The sequence below is a fragment of the Dipodomys merriami genome, unplaced genomic scaffold (assembly GCF_024711535.1).
Source record: "Dipodomys merriami isolate MVZ:Mamm:240054 unplaced genomic scaffold, mDipMer1.0.p SCAF_166, whole genome shotgun sequence".
Classification (NCBI taxonomy): Eukaryota; Metazoa; Chordata; class Mammalia; order Rodentia; family Heteromyidae; genus Dipodomys; species Dipodomys merriami.
In genome coordinates this window covers 1,222,851-1,244,980 of record NW_027203004.1, presented here as the reverse complement: position 1 = coordinate 1,244,980, position 22,130 = coordinate 1,222,851, and the positions used below count along the sequence as shown (strand labels likewise).

The following is a 22,130-nucleotide window of genomic DNA, read 5'->3' as shown; positions in this document are numbered from 1 at the left end:
ACTTCCCAATACATAAGTGTCCTAAAAACTTAAAGAGAAATTTCTCTGAAGAGGAAAGAAGGATGGCCAATAAACACATGAAGAAATGCTCAAACTCTCAAACCATGAAAGAAATGCAAATCAAAACAGCATTGAAATACCACCTCACGTCAGCTAGAATGGCTATAATCAAGAACTCTAATAACAGATGCTGGAGGGGATGTGGACAGATGGAAAGCTTACTGCACTGTCGGTGGCAGTGTAAACTTTTTCAACGACATTGGAAAGCAATATGGAGGTTCCTCAAAAGACTCCACATAGACCTCCACTATGACCCAGCATTTCCACTTTTTGGCATTTCCCTAAATGTTCACAAACAAGACCACACTAAAGCTTTCAGCACGACTATGTTTATTGCATCATTATTTACCATAGCTAAGATATGGAACCAACCGAGATGCCCCTCAGTAGATGAATGCATCAAGAAAAAGTGGTAAATATACACAATGGAATTCTATGGCTCCATCAGAAAGAATGACATTGCCCCATTTGTTAGGAAATGGAAAGACTTGGAAAAAATTATATTAAGTGAAGTAAGCTAGGCCCAAAGAAACATAGGTCCCATAGTCTCCCTTATTTACAGTAACTAGTATATGTCTGAGTCAAGCAGAATAGGTCAGATAAGTTGATATTAGGGAAATGAACCCTAAGACATGTATTCAAATGTTTTTTTTTTTGTTTCATGGGATTGTTTCTAACACATTTATAAGATGATTTCTTTGTTGCTTTGTATTCCCTCCCCCACGGCATAACCCCTGCTTTCACTGTATTTGATGTTAGTATAATTTGTGGAGGGGAAGGGAAAAAATCAAATAGTTTAAATAGGGATACAGGTGGACCCATTGCAACAATGAGATATACAAGTCATTATATCGAAAACGAACTTTACAACTTTGGTGGTGGGGAGGAGGATTGGGTGGGGACAAGGGAGGAGGGTGGGAAGGGATGGAAGGGGAAACAAAGTAGGAGGATACAACGCTTCAGAAGAAATGTACTCATTATCCTGCCCAGGAAATTTTAATCCCTCTGTACAATTTTTTCCCAATAAAAAAATAATAAATTTAAAAATAGCAAAAAAGAAAAAAATATGAAAATGACATGATCTTGTATTTAATGAACCCCATGTATTCCATTCCCAAGTTATGTGAGCTGATCAGAACCTTGGCCAACTTGAAGACTATAATTTTGTCTCAATAAAACCAAACAAGAAAGGAATAAAAAATAAACCAGAAAGGAATACACAGTTGGAAATTTGGGCTAATTTTGTCATTATGCTTTGAGAAGTCAAGTTTCCTATTGAAATGCAACTCATATATAATCCTCAGTTGTGTTTTAAATGTTGTCTTAATTACAGAACATTTCTAGATGCAAGAGAGCTCATGATTCCCAACCAAAAATTTGAAAAAGTAAGTATCATTCTGTTAGAGTCCCAAGAAATGATGAAAGATTACAAAAGTTTAAGCCTGAAGAAATAAGAAAGTTCATTTAATGTAGGACTTTGTACACCTGGCTAAATTAGAATTTAGAGTCAAAATAGATATTTTTTGTTTGTGATTTAATATTCTATAGAATACTACAAAATTCTTTTCAAGTAAAAGATTTAATTTACAAATTCACTAATTAGTCTGGCATTCTAATTGACTAGAATATTCTTTCAGCTGGGAAGGTGGCTCAGTGGTTGAGCGTTTGCCTTGCATGTCTGAGGCCCTGGGTTTGATTCGTCAGCACCACATAAGCAAAAAGAAAAAAGCCAGAAGTGGCGCTGTGGCTCAAGTGGTGGAGCACTAGCCATGAGCTGAAGAGCTGAGGGACAGTGCCCAGGCCCAGACTTCAGGCCCCACAACCGGACCCTCACAAAAAAAAATATAATATTCTTTCAAGGCAAGTATAATAAGAATTAGTTAATAGATAATTCCAACAGTTCATGTGTAAGAAGATAATGTGAATAATCTAGACAAACTGTCAACAAATTGATTATATTGATTTATGTAGAAAAGGAGCAATCTTTTGAGACTTTGGTGTAACGTGGTATGAAGAGAGTAATTGTGTGACATCTTTTTTTCTACCTATACATAACACAGGAAGAAATTTTATTACTTATGTACCTCTGTAAACAATGAGAAAAATGCTAGGTTTGAGGTTTCTTTTTATTTTGTTTTTGTTGCTTGGTTTGTCCTAGGGCTTAACCTCAGGGCTTGGGCACTGTCCCTGAGCCTGTTTTTGCTCCAGGCTACTGCTCTACCACTTGAACCTCAGTGCCTCTTGGGTCTGGCTTTTCCTTATGAGTTTATTGGAGGTAAAAATCTAAAGAACCTTCCTGCCTGGGTGGGCTTTCAACCATAACCTTCAAATCTTAATATTAATATATACAGATCTCCTGAATATCTATGATAGATAATATATATGTATATATGATAAATATAAAATAAAATGAAAATAAATAATATTTGCAAGTGTTCTGATCTCAGGAATACCACTGCGGTGAAAATGATGTAGCAAAGTTTAGTGTAGTATTCTTGCCATAATAGGAAGGGCATCACATTAGGATAAGTGTAGTGTAGTATTTTTTCACAATAGTGATAAAGTAGTCATGATGTGAATTTAGGGAATTTTAAGGTGCACCTTACAAGCTGGAAATTGTTGGGCTAGAATGACTTTATGGGATAAAAACTTGGGATTGATTGTCATAGAAATAAAAGCTTACTCTGATGAAGAAATGTTTACTCTTAAGGAATCAATTATTATAGATACTTCATAGTGTTATCCTCTACCAGAACATGTCTATTTTTCCTATTGACTTTTAAATATGTAATTCCTCATTGGAAACTGAATCTATTGCTGAATTAATTAAAATGCAAACTGTTTTGAATGTCTCTTGTATGGCATGTTCAGGATTTGAAAATGAGTAGTTAGTAGTCATAGGAATGTTGAGGAAAAGATATATTCTGTCCTCTTAACAATTAGTGAGTTTTCAAAGTTAGGAGTTTCCATAGAATTGAACTATTTTCTGTTTTAGTATGAGACAATACTAAAATACTGTTTTTTAAAAAAATAATGGCAAGTGTATTCTGACAATAATGTATAGTTTTATAACATTCATGTTGATGTCCCTCCGATAAATAAAGAGGTAATTCAAATTAGCAGGCAAAATGTTCATTTTTATAAAAGATAATACACAGAGAATAATATTTACTATACCAATACAGTGAAATTATATATTATGCAGCTCATTTTTAAGTTAATTTTATTGTCAAGGTGATATATAGAAGGGGTTGCAGTAATTGTAAGGTAGTGAATATATAACATCTCAAAAATTTTCCCCCCTCCCTTATTTTTCTCCCACTTTTCCTTCAACCCAATACTCCTCACAAGTTGTAAAGTAAATTTCTAACATGTTGTCTTGTGAGTGTTGCTATTGCATTGGTTTTCCTTTTGTCCTTTGTTGGGCCATTTTATTGCTCCGTTTCCCTTGCCAAATGAAGATAAATGTATATACCATACACAGGATACTGAAATCAAATACAACAGTGGACAAACCATAGAGGAAAACACAAAAGAAAAAAAAAATCACATAGTACATTAAAAACAACAACCAAAAAGTAAAACCTCTCTTTCCATATCTAGGAGTTTATTTTGCTCAGCATCATTTTATGTGGTCATTTATACATAGCTATTGAGCCATTCTACTCATCTGCTAGGACTATCCTAGATACTTCCTAGTTATTACAAATGAGGGAAACCATGGAATCTGTTTTTTTGTGTCTTGCTTATTTTTCTTAGTAGGATTTTTCCAGCTCTTTCCATTTCCTTATGAATTGGAAGCATAGAATTCCTCCGTACATATATAAAACACATCTTTTTTCAATTCCCTCATCTACTGAGTGGTATATCGGTTTAAAACATGATTGCATGTAAGTATCACTTAAGGCCATTCAAAATGACAGATGGCAACTCAGCAGATATACTAATGTCATGATTTAAAATAAGATAGTATTTTATGGTGGTACAAGTGTTGAGATATCTGAATGAGTCGAGTGCATATCTTGCACTGAATTAGGCAGGAAGATATCCAATATCATATAGGATAAAAATGGTAGTGACAAAATATTTCCCTTGAGAAAGATATAGGAGGCTGCCAGAAGTATGAATTAGTTCAGATAATTTGAATAATTTAGAAATGCAACCTCAATTATGTCTCTTTACATAATAATCATGTAAGTGGAAGGGCAAAATAAGGGTAAGAGAAGAAAATAACTGACAGCAGAAAATTTTCCCAAGTTACAGTACAAAAAATATAATCTATAACTACCAAATTAAAGAGATCCCAATATAATATGTCCCACTTAATTTAGGTACATGCAGAATTTTTACTTGGCTTTTTCCTACTCTAATGCTCCAAAATAAATGAATACTTCTAAGAAAAGTTATGTGATTGCCATTGCTTCAACTTGAACAGTAACTGTGATAAGCCCTCTTTTTCTCATTTTTGCACTTGGAAAATAGTCCCTAAGTTGATGATGTTGTGGCTGTTTAGAGTCAGAGTTAGGGGCTTCTATTTGTACAATTATCCCAGAATAGTTTAAAGCCGTTTTTCCCCAAGACATCCAACTACATTGTCTGAAGCTGTACTTTGAACACACCCTCACACCTGAGCACATTATTTGAAATTATACTTCAGTTTTTCTTGGCACATTCTATTTGTGCCTTTGTCTTTTTTGCACATTCCTTTTGAGTTCATAGTTGCTCTATTTCCATTTCATCTGTACAAACTGCTAAGAACATTGTTCAACTACCACTTCTTGTTTGCACACGCCCAGTCTATGTATGAAAGTACTTTGTCCATGTTAAGCAATAGAGTAATACTTACTCTCTGAGGAGAAAAGTTCCACAATATAATCCTATGCCCACATTAGAGGATGTAGAATTTAAAGCATTTTGAGACAGTGATATTAGAATTGAAAGGCTCCTTAGGGAAATTTTCCTGGAGCTCATTAGTTTACCCTAAAGAAATAAAAATATCCACAAAATTTGGAGCTAATTACTAAGTATCCGAATTAACATTAGATCCTAGATGTTGTGTTAATACAAGTCATGATTGTATTATTGTTACAACAGAAACCTTCACAACTTGGCAATGTGTATGAGAAAATGAAAGAAAGGCATTAAAGCAAAATGTCTTATCTTTTTAGGCATTTAATCCTAGTGGTGAGGGTAATGTCTGAACTCTTCCATTCAAAAAAAGCTTGAAATTTATAAGAACACTTTCCTACATATATGAATTTGTGTCAGGTTGATAGACAGGGTTATTTCAGCATGGAGATATACCTAACAAGAATTACATTTCAATAGAGTATTTGGCAGTTATGATGTGTCTATAGCTATTGAAGCATTTTCTATTTTAAAGAAGAATCAATTTGAGGAGTCTTCAGTCACATCAGTAAAGCTGTATGTTCAACTTAATACTTGGTGTTACTTGTCCTACATTTATAATGAGTAGGCTGATAAGATATCCAAACATATCTAAATATATTTCAATAAAATCCCGAACTGATATGGATAGAAGAGTCACTAATTGGAACTGTAGGACAAAGTAGGCTTGTCTGTGCTTTAGTTCAATCTATAATCTCCTGGCTAAATAAAGTTTTCAAAAATGTTCACAGAATACCTCTAAGAAAAGTTCATGACAGTTATATCTGTATAATATTTCTAAGGTCAGGATTAAAGCATTTGTTCCCAACATTTAGAATCAACAGGACCTGTTGAATTTATTGGTCCAGAATTTTATGTCTTCACATTCATAGCTCAACATTTTATCAATATGACTTTCACCAAAACACTGTTCTTATTGATCTAGTCTATGTCCTTTTACTTTTCAAATCCAAATAGTAGATTTCCTTACTGAAATTTCTTTCCTTCCTTTTCTTCTGTTAATCTGTGTTTATTACCTTTTTCTTTCCTTATTTATCTCTTTCCTCCAATCTTGTCCACACTGGTACTCACATTGTTCACACTTTCGTCAGAACTTTCCTTTTCTTCTTCCCTTTAATTATGACCCTGATTTTATCATTACATTTCATATTCATGTTCGTGGATATTTTGATGTTGTTCAAACAGACCTATCTTGGCATCTGTTTAACATAAACCTTAGAACTATCAGAGAGTTTATTTTCCTCTAAATCCATCTTTTCCTCCTGTAGTCCTTATCACCAAGAATGTAACTAACACAGTTAGGAGACAGAGATGTGAAAACACTTTATATTTCTTCTTACCCTACCTCCATCCATAGATAAGATGAATGATCAAGATTTTTTCAGTTTCTGTCATAATGTAATTTCTATGTACTCCTTTTTATGCCCCTGACACCAGCCTATTGCAAATACTCATCACCAGTCACTCAGTCCTAAAACAACTGTTTACAAAGTATGCATTTTTCCCCATAGTATTTTCATATTGGTCCTCTCCTTCACCAAATGACTCTCCTTGTAAGCACACAGAGTAAAGAACTCAGAGAAAAATTCTAGTACCATTATTTACTCACAACATTGACTGTTGGTGTTATATTTTTCATCTGTAAATGGATGTAATCTACTAGAAATATTGAAGACTATATTTGTTTTATTCTAGAGCAAGGAAAAAGAAAGTAAACAGTCCTTACATTTTCTACCTTAGCTTACAAATAAGGAAAGAGTCAAATTCAGTTTGTTGGTATAAAGTCAGAAATAGTTTCATGCAGAAATAAAAATAAATTTTAACTCCTGGCTCTGTAGCTTGTGTCCTTTTATGGTAACTGCAGTTATGTAAGTGGTATTATGTAAATTGTATCATGTATTTACAGCTGTAATGAAGAACATGTTCTTAATATATCATTGGTAAACATTGGTTATTGAATAGTATCTATATGAGAATGTTATTTGAACTAATCACACTAAGTTGAAACCTACATCTTAGTACATCAAAATATGGAAATAAATGATTTTATTTATAAGAAAATAATACCACCAAGAACAGTGAGTATACATTAGAAAGACCGCTGGAATAACATTACTGTTTTTACTGTCTCTACCTGTTTATGTGATTGTATTTCTTGATATTCAAACTCTCCTCTTGTTATTCTGGTTCTTTTTTTTTTTTTCTTTTTGGTTCGTCATGGGGCCTGGACTCTGGGCCTGGCACTGTCCCTCAGCTCTTCAGCTCAATGCACTCTACCACTTGAGCCACAGTGTCACTTCCCACTTTTTCTGCTTATGTGGTGCTGAGGAATCAAACCCAGAGCCTCATGTAGGCAAAGCCAGCACTCTGCCTCTGAGCCACCTTCCCAGCCTTCCTCTTGTTATTGTTATTATATGTAATCCAACTCTGTTTATAACTATGCATTCAATATGGGAAATTTAGCTTCATAGATATCTAAAGATTTTTTTATTCCTTTTCAATCACAACATCGTCATTATCAGGCTACACTGTCGTCATCATCCTCTCCATCAAAATTATTATTAGTATCATAAGTGCTAATTATTGAACGTTGGATATTTGTCTATGATTTTATTATTATTTGTCTTTTGATTAATAATTTTAATGTTACCACTCTGCATGCATCCATATTGAAATTTTGAACAAATAAACAAAACAAAAAACTAAACCATATCAGGTTGCTTCACTATGTGCTTATAACAAATTATGGAATAGATTTCTTTGAAGCATTGAAAATTCCTAATCAGTATGAATTAACTTCCTCCCTCTCCTTAACTACAAACAAATATTTAAGAGTTTGGGCAGAACCTTTTCAAGTAATATACTGTAAATGTTACTACAATATCATATGTATATCTAAAATTCCCTTGAAAGTAATGAACTCTACTTTCTATTGAAATATTAGTTATTTTATTCTAGGAAACTTTTAGAAAACTAGAGTGTATATCTTTGAAATGAAAAAGGTCAAGAATAGTAACATGAAAATTTTAGAGGGTGTCTGTCATATATATATATATATATATATATATATATGTTATGTGTAAAAAAGTACATTTTAGAGACTATTTGTGATCAGAAATATATACATATATCTAAATTTATTTGCAAAGTGATATACATCATAGTGAAACAAACATCTTAAAACATAATTAAAATAAAAAAAAATACTTCATGAAACCAAGTGCTGGTAACTCACCCTTATAATACGAGCTATTCTGGGTGCTGAGATCTTAGAATTTTTTCAAAACCAGCCCAGACAGAAAAGTACTTATTAAATTCTTATCTCCAATTAACCACTGAAAACAGGAATTAGCTCTTTTCCTCAATTTCTGGAGTGCTGTCTTTGAGCATAAAAATGCTTAGGGACAATTCCCAGGCCTCGCAAACAACACCACCAATAACAAATTTTATCACATTAATTTCACAAAGGCATCTTTTAACTGCTGTGAACATTTCTTAGAAACATGAATACATACCTCTGTAAAATGTTAAGTAAAAAAGTATAGAATATTTACGTCTGTTTTAAAGACATGACTATTTATACTGTTTAAGATATTTAGGTAATGATTAGAAGTTAAGAATAATGATAGGTAGGTCATATACTGGGAGTGGTTTTTTTATTCTATTTTTATTCTATTTTACAATAGTAATAAAATGATATTTATAATGATTATATAAAATTACTCTTGCTTGGTATTTGACTTATCATAAGTGATAAATATTTTTAAATGATTTCCAAAGCAAAGGAGTATCAATTCTTTTGTGATTTCAAAACAATTAAGAAAATGATTTCAAGGTTGGTTCACTCTAAGTCTATATTTGTTTTCTTGTTCTAGTTTTCATATGTTTGTAGAAATTAAAATTCCAAAAATTTAATGGATATTGGTATTCAGGAACATCTTCACATACAGTAATATTGGATTCCCTTAAGTGGAATTGCTTTATTTCATTTGTTACTATCACCAATAAATCAAGATGATTGTGTATTTTGTTCTTTTCATTGCTTTTGGCTCTTATCTTGAGAATACGTTTTTCCTAGCAAGGTAGAGATAAGCAATTGGATTGTACAAGTAACATATGACTTTCATAAAATGCAGATGCATAGATTTGTGTCTACTGTCATTTGCTAAAGTTTCTTCCAGAAAAGTTTCTCAATTACTTAGAAATTTTTTCCCTTCCCCTCCACAAATTATACCGACATCAAATACAGTGAAAGCAGGGGTTATAATGTGGTGGAGGGACATACAAAGGAACAAAGAAATAATCTTATAAATGTGTTAGAAACAATCGCATGAAACAAAAAATGCATTTGAATACATATCTTAGGGTTCATTTCCCTAACATCACCTTATCTGACCTTTTCTGCTTGACTCAGACATATACTAGATATTGCAAATAAGGGAAACCATGGGGGAAAAATAGGGATACAGATGAACCCATTGCAACAGTGAGAAGTACAAGTCGAAAAATGAACTTTACAACAGTGGGGGGGGGGGTAGCAGGGAGGATTGGGTGGGGCGGCAGGGGAGGATGGGAAGGGATGGGAAGGGCAAACAAAGGAGGAGGCTACAATGCTTGATAAGAAATGTACTCATTATCTTGCCCATGTAATTGTAACCCCTCTGTACAGTTTTTTTCACAATAAAAAAAAAATAATAAAAATTACTTATCACATATACTTTTGGATTGAGTTATCTCTGTATAAACTCAAACGGACAAAATACCCTCAAAATAAACAGAAATCACATCTTTGTTTTAAATGCAGCAGTTTACCAAAAATATCTTTTTAGCAATTCTGCAGTTTGTGTGAAGAAGTTTTAACAATAGTTTTTTTAATGACATGCAATTCACTTACAATACAATATCTCCTTTTATTGTATACATTTTAGTGCTTTGGAAGTGAATTGTACCTTCATAGGTTTTAAAAGCCTAATTTTCACAAACTTGCATTTCTTCAAATAGAAATGCTGTAAATTTTAGAACAGACATTAAAATAGATATAAAATTCAGTTACTGGAATTTGCCCAGCATACATTCTCTATAGTGTGTCTTTTCAAAATTTGTTTTTGGGGATCATTTCCAGGGTCTCACACATACTATTCAAGTTCACTGTCAATTAACTACATTCTCTGTCCAAAAAAGTTTTTTACATTATCCTGCCCATGTAATTGTAGCCCCTCTGTACAGTATGTTCTCAAATAAAATAAAATACAATTTAAAAAAAAAAGTTTTTTACTTCTGTTTAATACATTCATAGAAGTGTAATACCTGGATCCTGTACAATTCTTTCACCTTATGAAGACTTGAAAACTTGTTTGCTAAAATGATTGCATTATTAAACATATCGATCACTATGAGAAGTATATCAATTTATCCACAAATGCATTACTATATTTTGGGTCCTCTTTTTATATTATGGTCATACTAGTGAGTTTTCTTTTTATTATTTCTTAGACACTAAAGAGGAGCTTATTTCATATGTTCCTCCTATTGACTATTAAATTACATATGTTATTTAAAGAAATATTCAGGAAAAAATTTATATAGAATTAGAAGATAGAAAAATAAAGTTTCAGAATCACTGTAGCATTAACATTGTAGCATTAACAAATCTGTGCCCTCTGTTGGATATGTTTTCATTTCTGTTAGACTGTCCCTTGATTTATGAAACGTTATCACTTGATATAATCCACTTCTTTCTTTTCTTTATCCCCTAATGTTTTCCATGTCAAATTTTTAGAAACCTTTACTGATCAATGTCATGAATTTTTACATTTAATTTTTATAGGTTTTTACAATTCACATTTAGTTTGATAATCATTCTTTATAAGGTTTGAGGTAGGCCATGTACCGGTGGCTCATGCCTGTAATCCTAGCTACTCAGGAGGCTGAGATCTGAGGATCGTGGTTTAAAGGCAGCCTTGGCAAGAAAGGCCATGAGACTGTTATCTCCAATAAACCACTAGAAAACTGGAAGTTTTTGCTGTTGCTCAAGTGGTAGAGTGCTCACCTTGAGCTGAAGAGCACATGGACAGCGCCCAAGCCCAGAGTTCAAACCCCATGACCAGCAGACATACAAACAAACAATGGATTGAGGTAGTAGTCTAAGATCATTCTTTAAATCTAGAGAGGCAATAGTGCCAATACAACCATTTAAGTTTCTGTTTTTATTTCATAAAGTCATAGCATCCTTTTCAAAATCTGTGGATCATAAAACTAAGAATTTATTTTTGAAATATCTGTTACCTTCTTCTATGTGTCTGTTCTTATAGTAGAACTATGTTGTCTTCACTACTAAACATGGTAATACTATTCAAAACTAGTATGAAGGCTCAAGCTACACCATTTTACAAGATTTCTCTGACTGACCTGTATTCCTTGAATTTACATATGAGATTATTGAGCAGGTGGACCAATGTTCTACAGAGATAACTAAGTATTTGATAGTCATTCATATTTCACACCTTGTGAAAATACAAACCCCTGATATTATATATAGAAAAAGTCTTAGAGACTGCTCAATGCAGTCTCATTTAGGAATGAGTTAAGATTTAGATAGCAGTACAGCATAATAAAGCTGAATGATAACTACTTGAGCTTCACTGCAGAAGAGAGTGAGAGGGAGAAGAATGGTGGACCACAGAGGAGCTGTATGTCATTGGTATTGTTTCAAAAAACAGAAAGACTTCAGAGAAGAGAAGGAGAAAAATAAAGTGTCCTGAATCTAGTTTCTTTTTAATCCACCTGATAGATTGGACTGAAAGTCAGATAACATGGGAAAAATAAAATAGAAAATAAAGCATTGTATAGAGCTGTTACAATGTAAAGAAGCTGTACTAGGAATCTAATTAATTTCCAAATAAATAAGAGAAAGAATAACAATAACAATTGCTAACGTGGATAGAAGATGGATCACATTTTATCATACATAATTTTGAAAAACCATACTAGGTATGAAAATTTGAAATTCGGGGATGGGAAGGTGGCTCAGTGGTAGAGCACTTGCCTTGCATGCCTGAGACCCTGGGTTCGATTCTCAGCACCACATAAGTAAAAAGAAAAAAAGCCGGAAGTGGCGCTGTGGCTCAAGTGGTAGAGCGCTAGCCTTGAGCTGAAGAGCTGAGGGACAGTGCCCAGGCCCAGAGTTCAGGCCCCATGACCGGACCCCCCCAAAAAATCAAAGTCATAATTTAAAATACAATTTGTATTATAACTAGATAGTATAGCTCAGAGGTAAAACATTGGCCTAACATATGTGAAGCAATTGTGTGATCTCCCAAGCATTACAAAGTACACCCAAAGCACACACACAAAATAACAAATAAACACACACACACACACACCACATACACACATTTGTTATTATCATATTAAACAGAGGAAATTACCACAAATAGTAAAAGTATTTTAAAATATGAAATCATAATATTGCTCATACTATTTAAAAGTTTAGTAGAAATAAAATAGTCACAAGATTCTTGGATTCTTTTTTTTTTAATTTTTATTTTTATTGTGAACATATTGTAAAGAAGGGCTACAATTTCATGGGCAAGATAATGAGTACATTTCTTATCAAGCATTGTAGCTTCCTCCTTTGTTTTACCTTCACATCCCTTCCCAGCCTCCCCCAGCCCAGCTGCACCAAAGTTGTAAAGTTCGTTTTCGACATGACAACTTGTACTTCTCATTGTTGCAATGGGTCCACCTGTATCCTTATTTAAACCACTTGTTTCCCCCCACACACACACACACAAATTATACGGACATCAAATACAGTGAAAGCAGGGGTTACACTGTGGGGGAGGGACATACAAAGAAACAAAGAAATAATCTTATAAATGCGTTAGAAAGCAATGCATGAGAGAAAAAGTAATTAAATACATATCTAAGGGTTCATTTTCCTAACATCACCTTACCTGACCTTTTCTGCTTGACTCATATATATATGAGATATTGCAAATAAGGGAAACAATGGAACCTATGTTTTTTGGGCTTGGCTTACTTCACATAATATAATTTTTTCCAAGTCTTTCCATTTCCTAACAAATGGGGCAATATCATTCTTTCTGATGGAGGCATAGAATTTCGTTGTTTATATATACCACATTTTCTTGATCCATTCATGTACTGAGGGGCAACTGCGTTGGTTTCATATCTTAGCAATGGTAAATAATGCTACAGTAAAATAGTTGTGCTGGTAGCTTTAGTGTGGTCTTGTTTGTAAATATTTGGGTAAATGCCCAAAAGTGGGATTGCTGGGTCATAGGGGAGCTCTATGTGAAGTCTTTTGAGGAACCTCCATATTAATTTCCAAAGTGGTTGAACAAGTTTACACTCCCACCACCAATGAAGTAAGGTTCTCTTCTGTCCACATCCCCTCCAGCATCTGTTGTTATTAGAGTTCTTGATGTCTGCCATTCTAACTGGGGTGAGGTGTTATCTCAGTGTTGTTTTGATTTGCATTTCTTTTATGGCTAGGGAGGTTGAGCATTTCTTTATGTGTCTATTGGCCATCATTCTTTCTTCTTCAGAGAAGTTTCTCTTTAAGTCTTTAGCCCACTTCATTATTGGGCAGTTATTTGTTTGAGGATTTGTTGTTGGGGGTTTAATTTTTTGAGTTCCAAGTATATTTTAGATATGAGACCCTTGTCCGTTTTATGGATATTGAAGATCTTCTCCCAATCCGTGGGCTTTCTATTGATCTTGCTAGCTACTTCCTTTGCCATGCAGAAGCTCTGCAACTTCATGCAATCTCATTTGTCCAACCTTCCTTTGATTTGTTGTGTTTCCGGGTCTCTATTAAGAAAATTTTGGCCTGCGCCAAGGAGACCTAGAGTTTCTCCTATTCCATCCTGTAATGTTTTCAGAGTGTCTGCTTTGACTCCATGTCTTTGATCCATTTGGAGTTGATTCTGCTTCAAGGTGATATATATGGATCTAGCTTTAGTTTTCTACAAGTACTTAACCTATTTTTTCCAGCAACATTTACTGAAGAGGCTCTCTTTCTTCCATTCTATTTTATAAGCTCCCTTATTTAAGATTAGATGGCTATAGGTCTGAAGTTTCATTACTAGGTTTTCAATGCTATTCCATTGGTCCTGAGGTCTGTTCTTGTGCCAGTAAAGAACTGTTTTTATTTCTATGTCTTTATAGTAGTGTTTGAAATTTGGTATTGTTATTCCTCCAGGTGTGTTCTTTCCGTTGCAGAGCGTTTTTGCTATTCGGGGTCTTTTATTGTTCCATATGAATTTTTTGATTGCCTCTTCTATTTCCTTGAAGAATGAGGTTGGAATTTTGATACGTATCACATTGAATTTGTAGATAACTTTGGGAAGTATTGCCATTTTCACGATGTTAATCTTTCCAATCCAGGAGCATGGAAGTTTTTGCAACTTTCTAAGTTCTGTTTTGATTTCCTTTTTCAAGTTTTTAAAGTTTTCATCATAGAGGTCCTTCACTTCTTTGGTTAAGGTAATTCCTAGGTATTTTAGTTTTTGTCGGGCTATCACAAATGGAGTTGCTTTCCTAATTTCAGCCACACTTTTCTCATTGTTGGGATACAGAAAAGCCATTGATTTTGGGGGGTTAATTTTATACCCTGGTAATTTGCCAAAGTTTTGAATTAGCTTGAGTAATTTGGGAGTGGATTCTTATATATTAAGTAAATTGAAAATTAAGAAATAAAAGAAATGAGAAATTTGTAAAAAAAAAAAAAGTTTTAAGTAATAAACATTTTGAAATATGTGTCCTTTTATTTTGACAAAAGATTGATGTTACTAGTGTTTTAACTCAAGATTTAGAATATGATAACCAGGTGCTCTATATCTTGCTAGGGATGGCTATATCTCTAATCATTTCACTCTGGAAATTTTATGATAAGGTCTCATAATTTCTCAGTCTCTCCGAATTACAAACCCTATTTACACTTCCCACAATAGTTAGAAAATGAAAACCACAAATCACTATGCCTAGCTCAAACATTTTTTTTTAATTCTCGTACAAATATTTCCAAAATGTGACCAGGTAATAAAGCCTTTTTAAATAAAGTATGTGCTTCTTGAAAATACAGTATTTGTTACATGGACAAATATGTTTAGAACTATAAGAAAACACATTTATTTAAATTCACAAACCATATAAAATTTAAGAAAATAATTTTTACATATTCACATGTTAACTATTTTGAAAGCAAAATATATATCTGAATAATTTACATGTGTTAATATTATACAAAACTAAATTAACAAATCCTCCAACTCTGAAAAAAGAATTACCCTAAAGAAACCAAACAAAATAAGTTCAAAATTTGAAATTTAGAAAATAAAATGAAGTGTTCTCTTTAGTTGACTTAATTAACTGTAAACCCTTTGTATATCAATTTTTTAATAAAAAATGCATGAACAAAGAAAGAAATATACCCATTGGTCAATAGCGACAGGAAAAACATCAGTAGTTTTTTTTGAGTGTGCAAAAATTCAATGGAAGAGATAACAATGTTCCTTCCATCATAAATGTACTCATTATCTTACTTATGTTACTGTATCCCCTCTCTACATTACCTTTACAGTAGAATTAAATTGAAATTAAAAATGAACTAATCAATATACCAATTAAGAATTCGTAGGGAGCTAGGAAGTTGGCTCAGTGGTTGTGTGCTTGCCTTGCATGCTTGAGGCCCTGGGTTTGATTCCTCAGCATCACATAAACAGAAAAAAAGCTGGAAGTGCCGCTGTGGCTCAAGTGGTCAAATGCTAGCCTTGAGCTAGCCTTGAGGGACAGGGCGAAGTCCCAGAGTTCAGGTTCCACGACTGGACCCCCCCCCCAAAAAAAACAAAAACAAAAAAACCCCACCAGAATTACTAGAAGCCATTGGTTAAAAACTTTTTAGAAAACTTCCCTAATTACCCAAGTAATATAATTTGATGATACTATTTAAATACTTCAACTTCAGCAGAGAAGCCAAAAGTTTAAAAATGTTACAAAGTAAAGTAATAAATCAGAATATATTACTATTAATAATAATCAAAAGATGAATTTATAGTGGTAATCAAATATGTAAGAAATGAGGCAATTTGCCATTCGTTTGCACTTTATAAGTGAGAAGGAATTTTCTAGGTCTTTTAAAATATATAGTAAGTTTAATGAAGAAACTATTCTGTCACATCATATGAAACTGGGATGAAGCTGATATTAGAACAAAGAGCAGATTCTACTAAGTTTTGGATGTTAATGTTTATACCTATTTTGGTTGTTGGAAATTGTGTTCAACTTGGGGTATTATTTTTGTTAAATTGGTGTCATATCAGTGGTTAATTTTAGGATAAGGGTTCCCTTTCCACAAGAACATTCTCCTGATCTGTCTTTTTAGCCTTCCCATTATCAATGGCATAAGAGTTGCACACCAACTTGTCTAGATTCCTACCTTGGTTGGCCTGGATTCTGTAGTCCTTCCAATTTTATTCTGTAGATAGTGCAGGATGGTGGAAATAATCCAATGCACCCAGCAATAAATAGAGAAGGAAGTCCACTAAACTTTTGGCCTGGGTTCTGTTCTCAAGCCTCCTCAATAATTAAGAGTTCAGATGGGAGCCCCTGGTGCCACGCAGTAAGACTATTTTTTTTTAAAGCAACTACACATATATATGACTTAGTCATGTGAAAACCTCAGGACAAGAATAAAAGATCAGTGAAACATAAAGGACAGGCCCAATTTTAACTAGCTACTTAGAGGCTGAATAAGCTTAGCTAGCTACTCAGGAGGCTGAGATATGAAGACCACTATTCAAAGCCAGTCCAATCATGAAAATAAATGTGATTATCTCCAAAAAAAAAAAAAAACAGAAGTGGAACAATGGCTCTAGTGGTAAACCACTATCCTTGGTCACAGAAGATTAGGGAGAGTGCCCAGTCACTTTCAAGCCTCAGGAATGATGAATGAATGAATGAGCACTTGCAAATGCACGTGCATGTATACGCGTGCATGTGTACACACACACACACACACACACACACACACAAATGAGTATTTCAATGCAAAGTTCTTTTTTTACGGTGTTGTAATCTATTTCCCTGTATTAGTTTACAAATTAACAAAATCAGCTAAGCACCTACTTACATACAACTCATCATGTTTCTCTAAAGTGAACTCTCTTTTTGGAAGCATGCTTTTATTTGAACCAAATGTAAATTATTCAGAAGTTCGATTTATCTCCCTCAATTCTGTAGAATTAGATGATTGTTTAGCTTGGTCCAACCAATATAATTTTGTGAAATCCTGCATCAAGCCACGTATTTCTTTCACTAGACGGGAAGCCTCTTTCAAACAATTAATAATAGGTTTTCTTCTCCTTGCTAGCATCTGTAGTTTTAATATCTTCTTATATTTCATGATCTGTCTGTGTATGACAAAGACTGCTGTGCAAATAAAAAGACCCTTTGCAGCACTTATCATTTATATACCATTCATAGATATGAAGGTGTTTAAATATTACTGAAATTGCTTTGGAATGAATCATGTTCACCTTGACTATCGTGAAAAAGAAGAATTGGTTTCTCAGAACTTTAGGAATGAACTTGATTGAAAGAAACAAAAGGAAAAGTGAGGAACAACTCGACACATACATTCAAATGAAACAAAACAACCCAAGAAAACAAATTAATTAAGTACTGAAGAACCTGCAGGAAATGCAAAGACTTAAAAAAATCAGGTATGACAAGCTTATGAAAATCCTGACTACATGGGAGTCTACTCTTGTGAGGATAGAGGTTAAAGCCCAGACTGGACAAAGATGTGTACACAATGCCATGCACCTGATATTCTAAATTCCAGGAAGAATAACATAATGTGGACTGAGCTCAAGATCATATACAAGTATCTGAAGAATAATCAAGATAATTTAGGGCTGGAGACATGACAAAGTGGTAAGAACACCCACTTATGGGGCACAAGACACTCAATTCAAACTCTAATATTATGGGCATTAAAGTAAAAAACTATGATTTTAAATAATTGGAATAATTGTAAGATTTGAATATTTGAGTGGAAAATGCATGAGCGAGATAGAATGAACCCATGGTGCAATGCTTTCAACTTAAGTGAAAATATTTTCTGGTACTTCAGAAAAAACAGTTACCTGGCAAATGAGCATGGTTGTACATTTGGGTGATGGACATACTTTACTTACACAGGTGTAAATTAAATAGATTTTATTTGGGTAGTTTGTACTTCTTGAACTAAGAGCCTTGATGATGTCCCTGAAAATTTTCTCTCAAGGCTACCACTCTACTACTTTGAGCCACAGTTCCAATTCTGATTTTCTGTTGATTGTTTGGTGATAAGAGGCTCCTGGACATTACTGCCCAGGATGACTTCAAACCATGATCATCAGATCTCAGCCTCCCGAGTAACCAGGATGCCAGGCATGAGCCGTCGATAGTTTTAATAATTTAGTAAACTGTACAGTTACTGAAGTTATTCATTATCATTATAACCTGTGTAATATATGTGTGTATGTATATAACAATGCATACAGATAGAAATATCTTAACATATTTTTGTATCTACAGTAGGTTTATGAAATCATCCATTATAAAATAAAATGGAGACAAAAGTTAATAAGGAGCAAAACAAAGGAAATGACCACATGTTTCTTGTTGTTGAATGGAATACGAATTGCAAAAATCAGTTTGGGAAAATTATCTGTACGTTAACAAAATAGATAAGAGCTATTAATTCCAATCCATCTGTTTGCCCATGTTGTGCAACCTCACACATGAGTGTCAAAATCAAACCACAATTTTTGCCTTTGCTTTTAACTCACCTGTTATAATTTACAGGTTAGATGAAGTAATCAAATAAAGATTAAAATAATATTATGTGAGGCTATGAATTGGAGCTGAAAATTATATTAAATGTGATAATAGCTAATTCAATTGCATACTTCTTACTTTTACTCTGTGATGTCCCTCATTCCCACATTAGGAAAGTACATAGATGGTTCTCACTAAATTATATGTACAATTATGAAATAATGTATTGAAAAAATATGGGAACAATGTGGTTTTAGCTTATTTAGACCTGTAGGGGGAAGTATGTTTTTGAGGACTTGCAATACATTGTGATGAAGATGAAGGGAGGGATGTTCTTATTCTGGAAAACTGGCTAGAGGATTGCTCCCATAAAGGTAGTGATGAATTCTACCAAAAGATTACAATAAAATCACTTTCACAACCATGTTCACTGCTGCATTATTCACCATAGCCAAGTTACAGAAACAACCCAGATACCCTTTGGCCGAGTGATGGTTAGAAAATTTTGGCACATATACACAATTGATTGCACCCATCCATTCTGAAGACTGTTACATTATTTGCAACGAAATGGATAGATCTAAAAATATATTAAGTGAACTAAGTCACTAAGTGAACTAAGCCAGATGCACAAAGGACCCATGTTTTGTCTCATATTTGGAAGCTAGAACTTTATACAGGTTTACACAAATATATTAACCAAAGCGTGCTATTTGCAGAGGAGTATTTCAAAGGTGTAATTTCTTATAAAATTGAAGTTTTAATCCAACAAAATATATATCAGGAAACTATCACTTGGAAGATGTGAGGGGAAGTCAAAAGGAAGGAATAAAGAGAGTTATGGAGGAAGAGAGTGAAGGTATAATATTCAATGCAGATAGTATGAAACTAGAAAAAATTAAAGTGGGGTGAGGTTTGGAAGGGTGTGGAAAAGTTATATAAAGATCCATTATACTTAAAAAAATACTGATTTGTTGAATGGAAATTCCATTTTCCAAGTATTTAAGATAATAAAAATATAATTAAAAACAATGGAGACATCTGATCTTAAATTCTATTTCCATCTCTTTTAAAAAATTTAATTATTTTCTTTATAAATTGATCAGAGGGATGGATTTTGTAGTTAGCTAGATCATTTTACATCTGTCTCTCTCTTCCTCTCTCCCTTTCATGGTTCTCATAGGTAATATGATTGTTCCATAATTATCCTAATTTATTTTGCTTTTATATTTTTGGTTGCATCATTTCACTTTCTGCTCTGCCATTTCCCAATTCATTTATATAGAAGGCATTATTTCCTATTTTCTCATTCCTAGAATAAGCTGTACATGAAGACACCACTGGTCCTCATTTTCAGTCTGTACCTTTGAATACGGAGGAAAATCTTTCCTCTGCTCTCTACCAATTCCCTACTTTCCAGTTAGAATAATTTAGAATAGTAAAAATTAAAAAGGAGAAAATAAATAATAGTGAAAAAAACAGATGCAGAAAATTTACTGGATTTTTCTGACCAGTTCATCCAATGTGAACTATTGGAGAAATACATGGACACCTCATTCTCACTGGCACTCAAAATCTCTGGCTAGGCAATTCTGATGAAGATGAGGAACAAGATGAAAAAGTAAGAAATGGTATCAATTGCAAAAGAAAAATGGAGAAGGATTCATGTAAATTTCTTCTTTGGTCTGCCGAAAATAATCGCCTTACTACAGTGTAGAGACTACTTTCCAAAAAGGCCACTCATGTGAATGCTAGGGATAACGATGAATATACCCCTCTTCATCGAGAAGCCTACAGTGGGCACTTAGATATTGTCCATGAGTTGGTGGCTCAAGGTAGATATTCATGCAATAATCGTGAATGTCTGGACAACCCTGCACAGTACTTATACATGGAATAATACCAGAGTGGCTTCTTTATTTCATCATGATGCTGATACAAATGACCAAACTAAAGGCTTCTTGAGCCCCTTGCATCTTTCTGCTGAGAATAGAAATAGCAAAGTTATGCTAGATCTCCTTCTGTTGAACCATTATATAAAACCAGGTCTGAAGCACAACTTGGAAGAAACTGCATTTGATATTGCCAAAATAATAATTATGTATCACTACCTCTTTGAAGTTGTAGAAGGCTGTAGAAATTGTTCTCCTAAATCCTAATGGTTTGGGTAAGTTTCTTAAATTTCAAAATTGCCAGTCCATCCTAGGTGTCCATACAAAATATTTTTACAATACAGCAGCAATATTTACTTTAAAAATTCATGGATTCCATGGTATTCTTCCAAGTGAACTGCCTGACTTTGATATAAAAATATATTTGAGTTGTTTTTATACACCTATAATGATTTTTGTGATTTTTTAATCAGAAATAATTTTAAGTTATCTGTTGAAATGAGTAGTACAGAAACTAAAGATAATTCTGGTGCTTTTCTGAAACAGTGTATTTTAAAATATTTAGTATTCTGTTTGTATAATGTCCATAATCTATTTCATTCTCTCCTAGATACAATACTTTGAATTCAACATTGTTTTACAATAATAATAAATTAATTAATAAATGTGACCTTTCAGATTGCATTCCATATAGAAACAGTTTAAGATTCCTTTAATTCCTAGGTCCTTATAGAATTTTATTTCTTTGGGATAAAATGACAATGTTATCATATTTCAAAGTTTTATAAAAGTTATGCTATGTAAAGGCCTTTCTAAAAAGGTGAAGATTGAATACATTGATGTCAAACTAACATTTATTTCTATTAATTACATGTATTATTACACTTGTATATTTGTACTCAATTTTTAAATTACTGTTTAATTTCTTGCATCTGAAGAATGAAAAATATGGAATACTTCACAAATTTTCATATCATCCTTGTACAAGAACCATGTAAAACTCTGTATTGTAATTTGGGTAGACGTGCTGCTGAAGCATGTAGTATCCTGTAAATTTAAATAGTTAATAATGCAATCTTAAGACAGGCATATATCCTTGGTTGCCTATTTGTAACAAGGAAACCTTATTGTTCCCAAAATTTCTATTCATATTATTTCTGTAAAATTCTGTGTATGGTGGAAAAAACATATTTTTTCTTCGATTGCTCACATTTGTAATTTTTGTCAATGATTATTTTAAGTCTTTTTCATTTGAAATTTGATCATACTTTGAAGCCTTTATAGCTAGGTCCAAAGGTGATGGCTTTTCAAATACTTGTTTATCAACTGATTGAGCTTTGTGGAGCTAATGCATTCAAAGTAAGCCTTACTTAAGAGCTACTTCTAAACTTCAGTAGCATAAAATTTCCCAAATAAAGGCTT

At 33.3% G+C, this 22,130-nt stretch overlaps 1 pseudogene; it reads right to left on the bottom strand.

The window, feature by feature from the left end:
- Window positions 1-21,650: 21,650 nt before the first annotated feature.
- Window positions 21,651-21,747, bottom strand: LOC138828868 (U6 spliceosomal RNA; annotated as a pseudogene).
- Window positions 21,748-22,130: the final 383 nt, after the last annotated feature.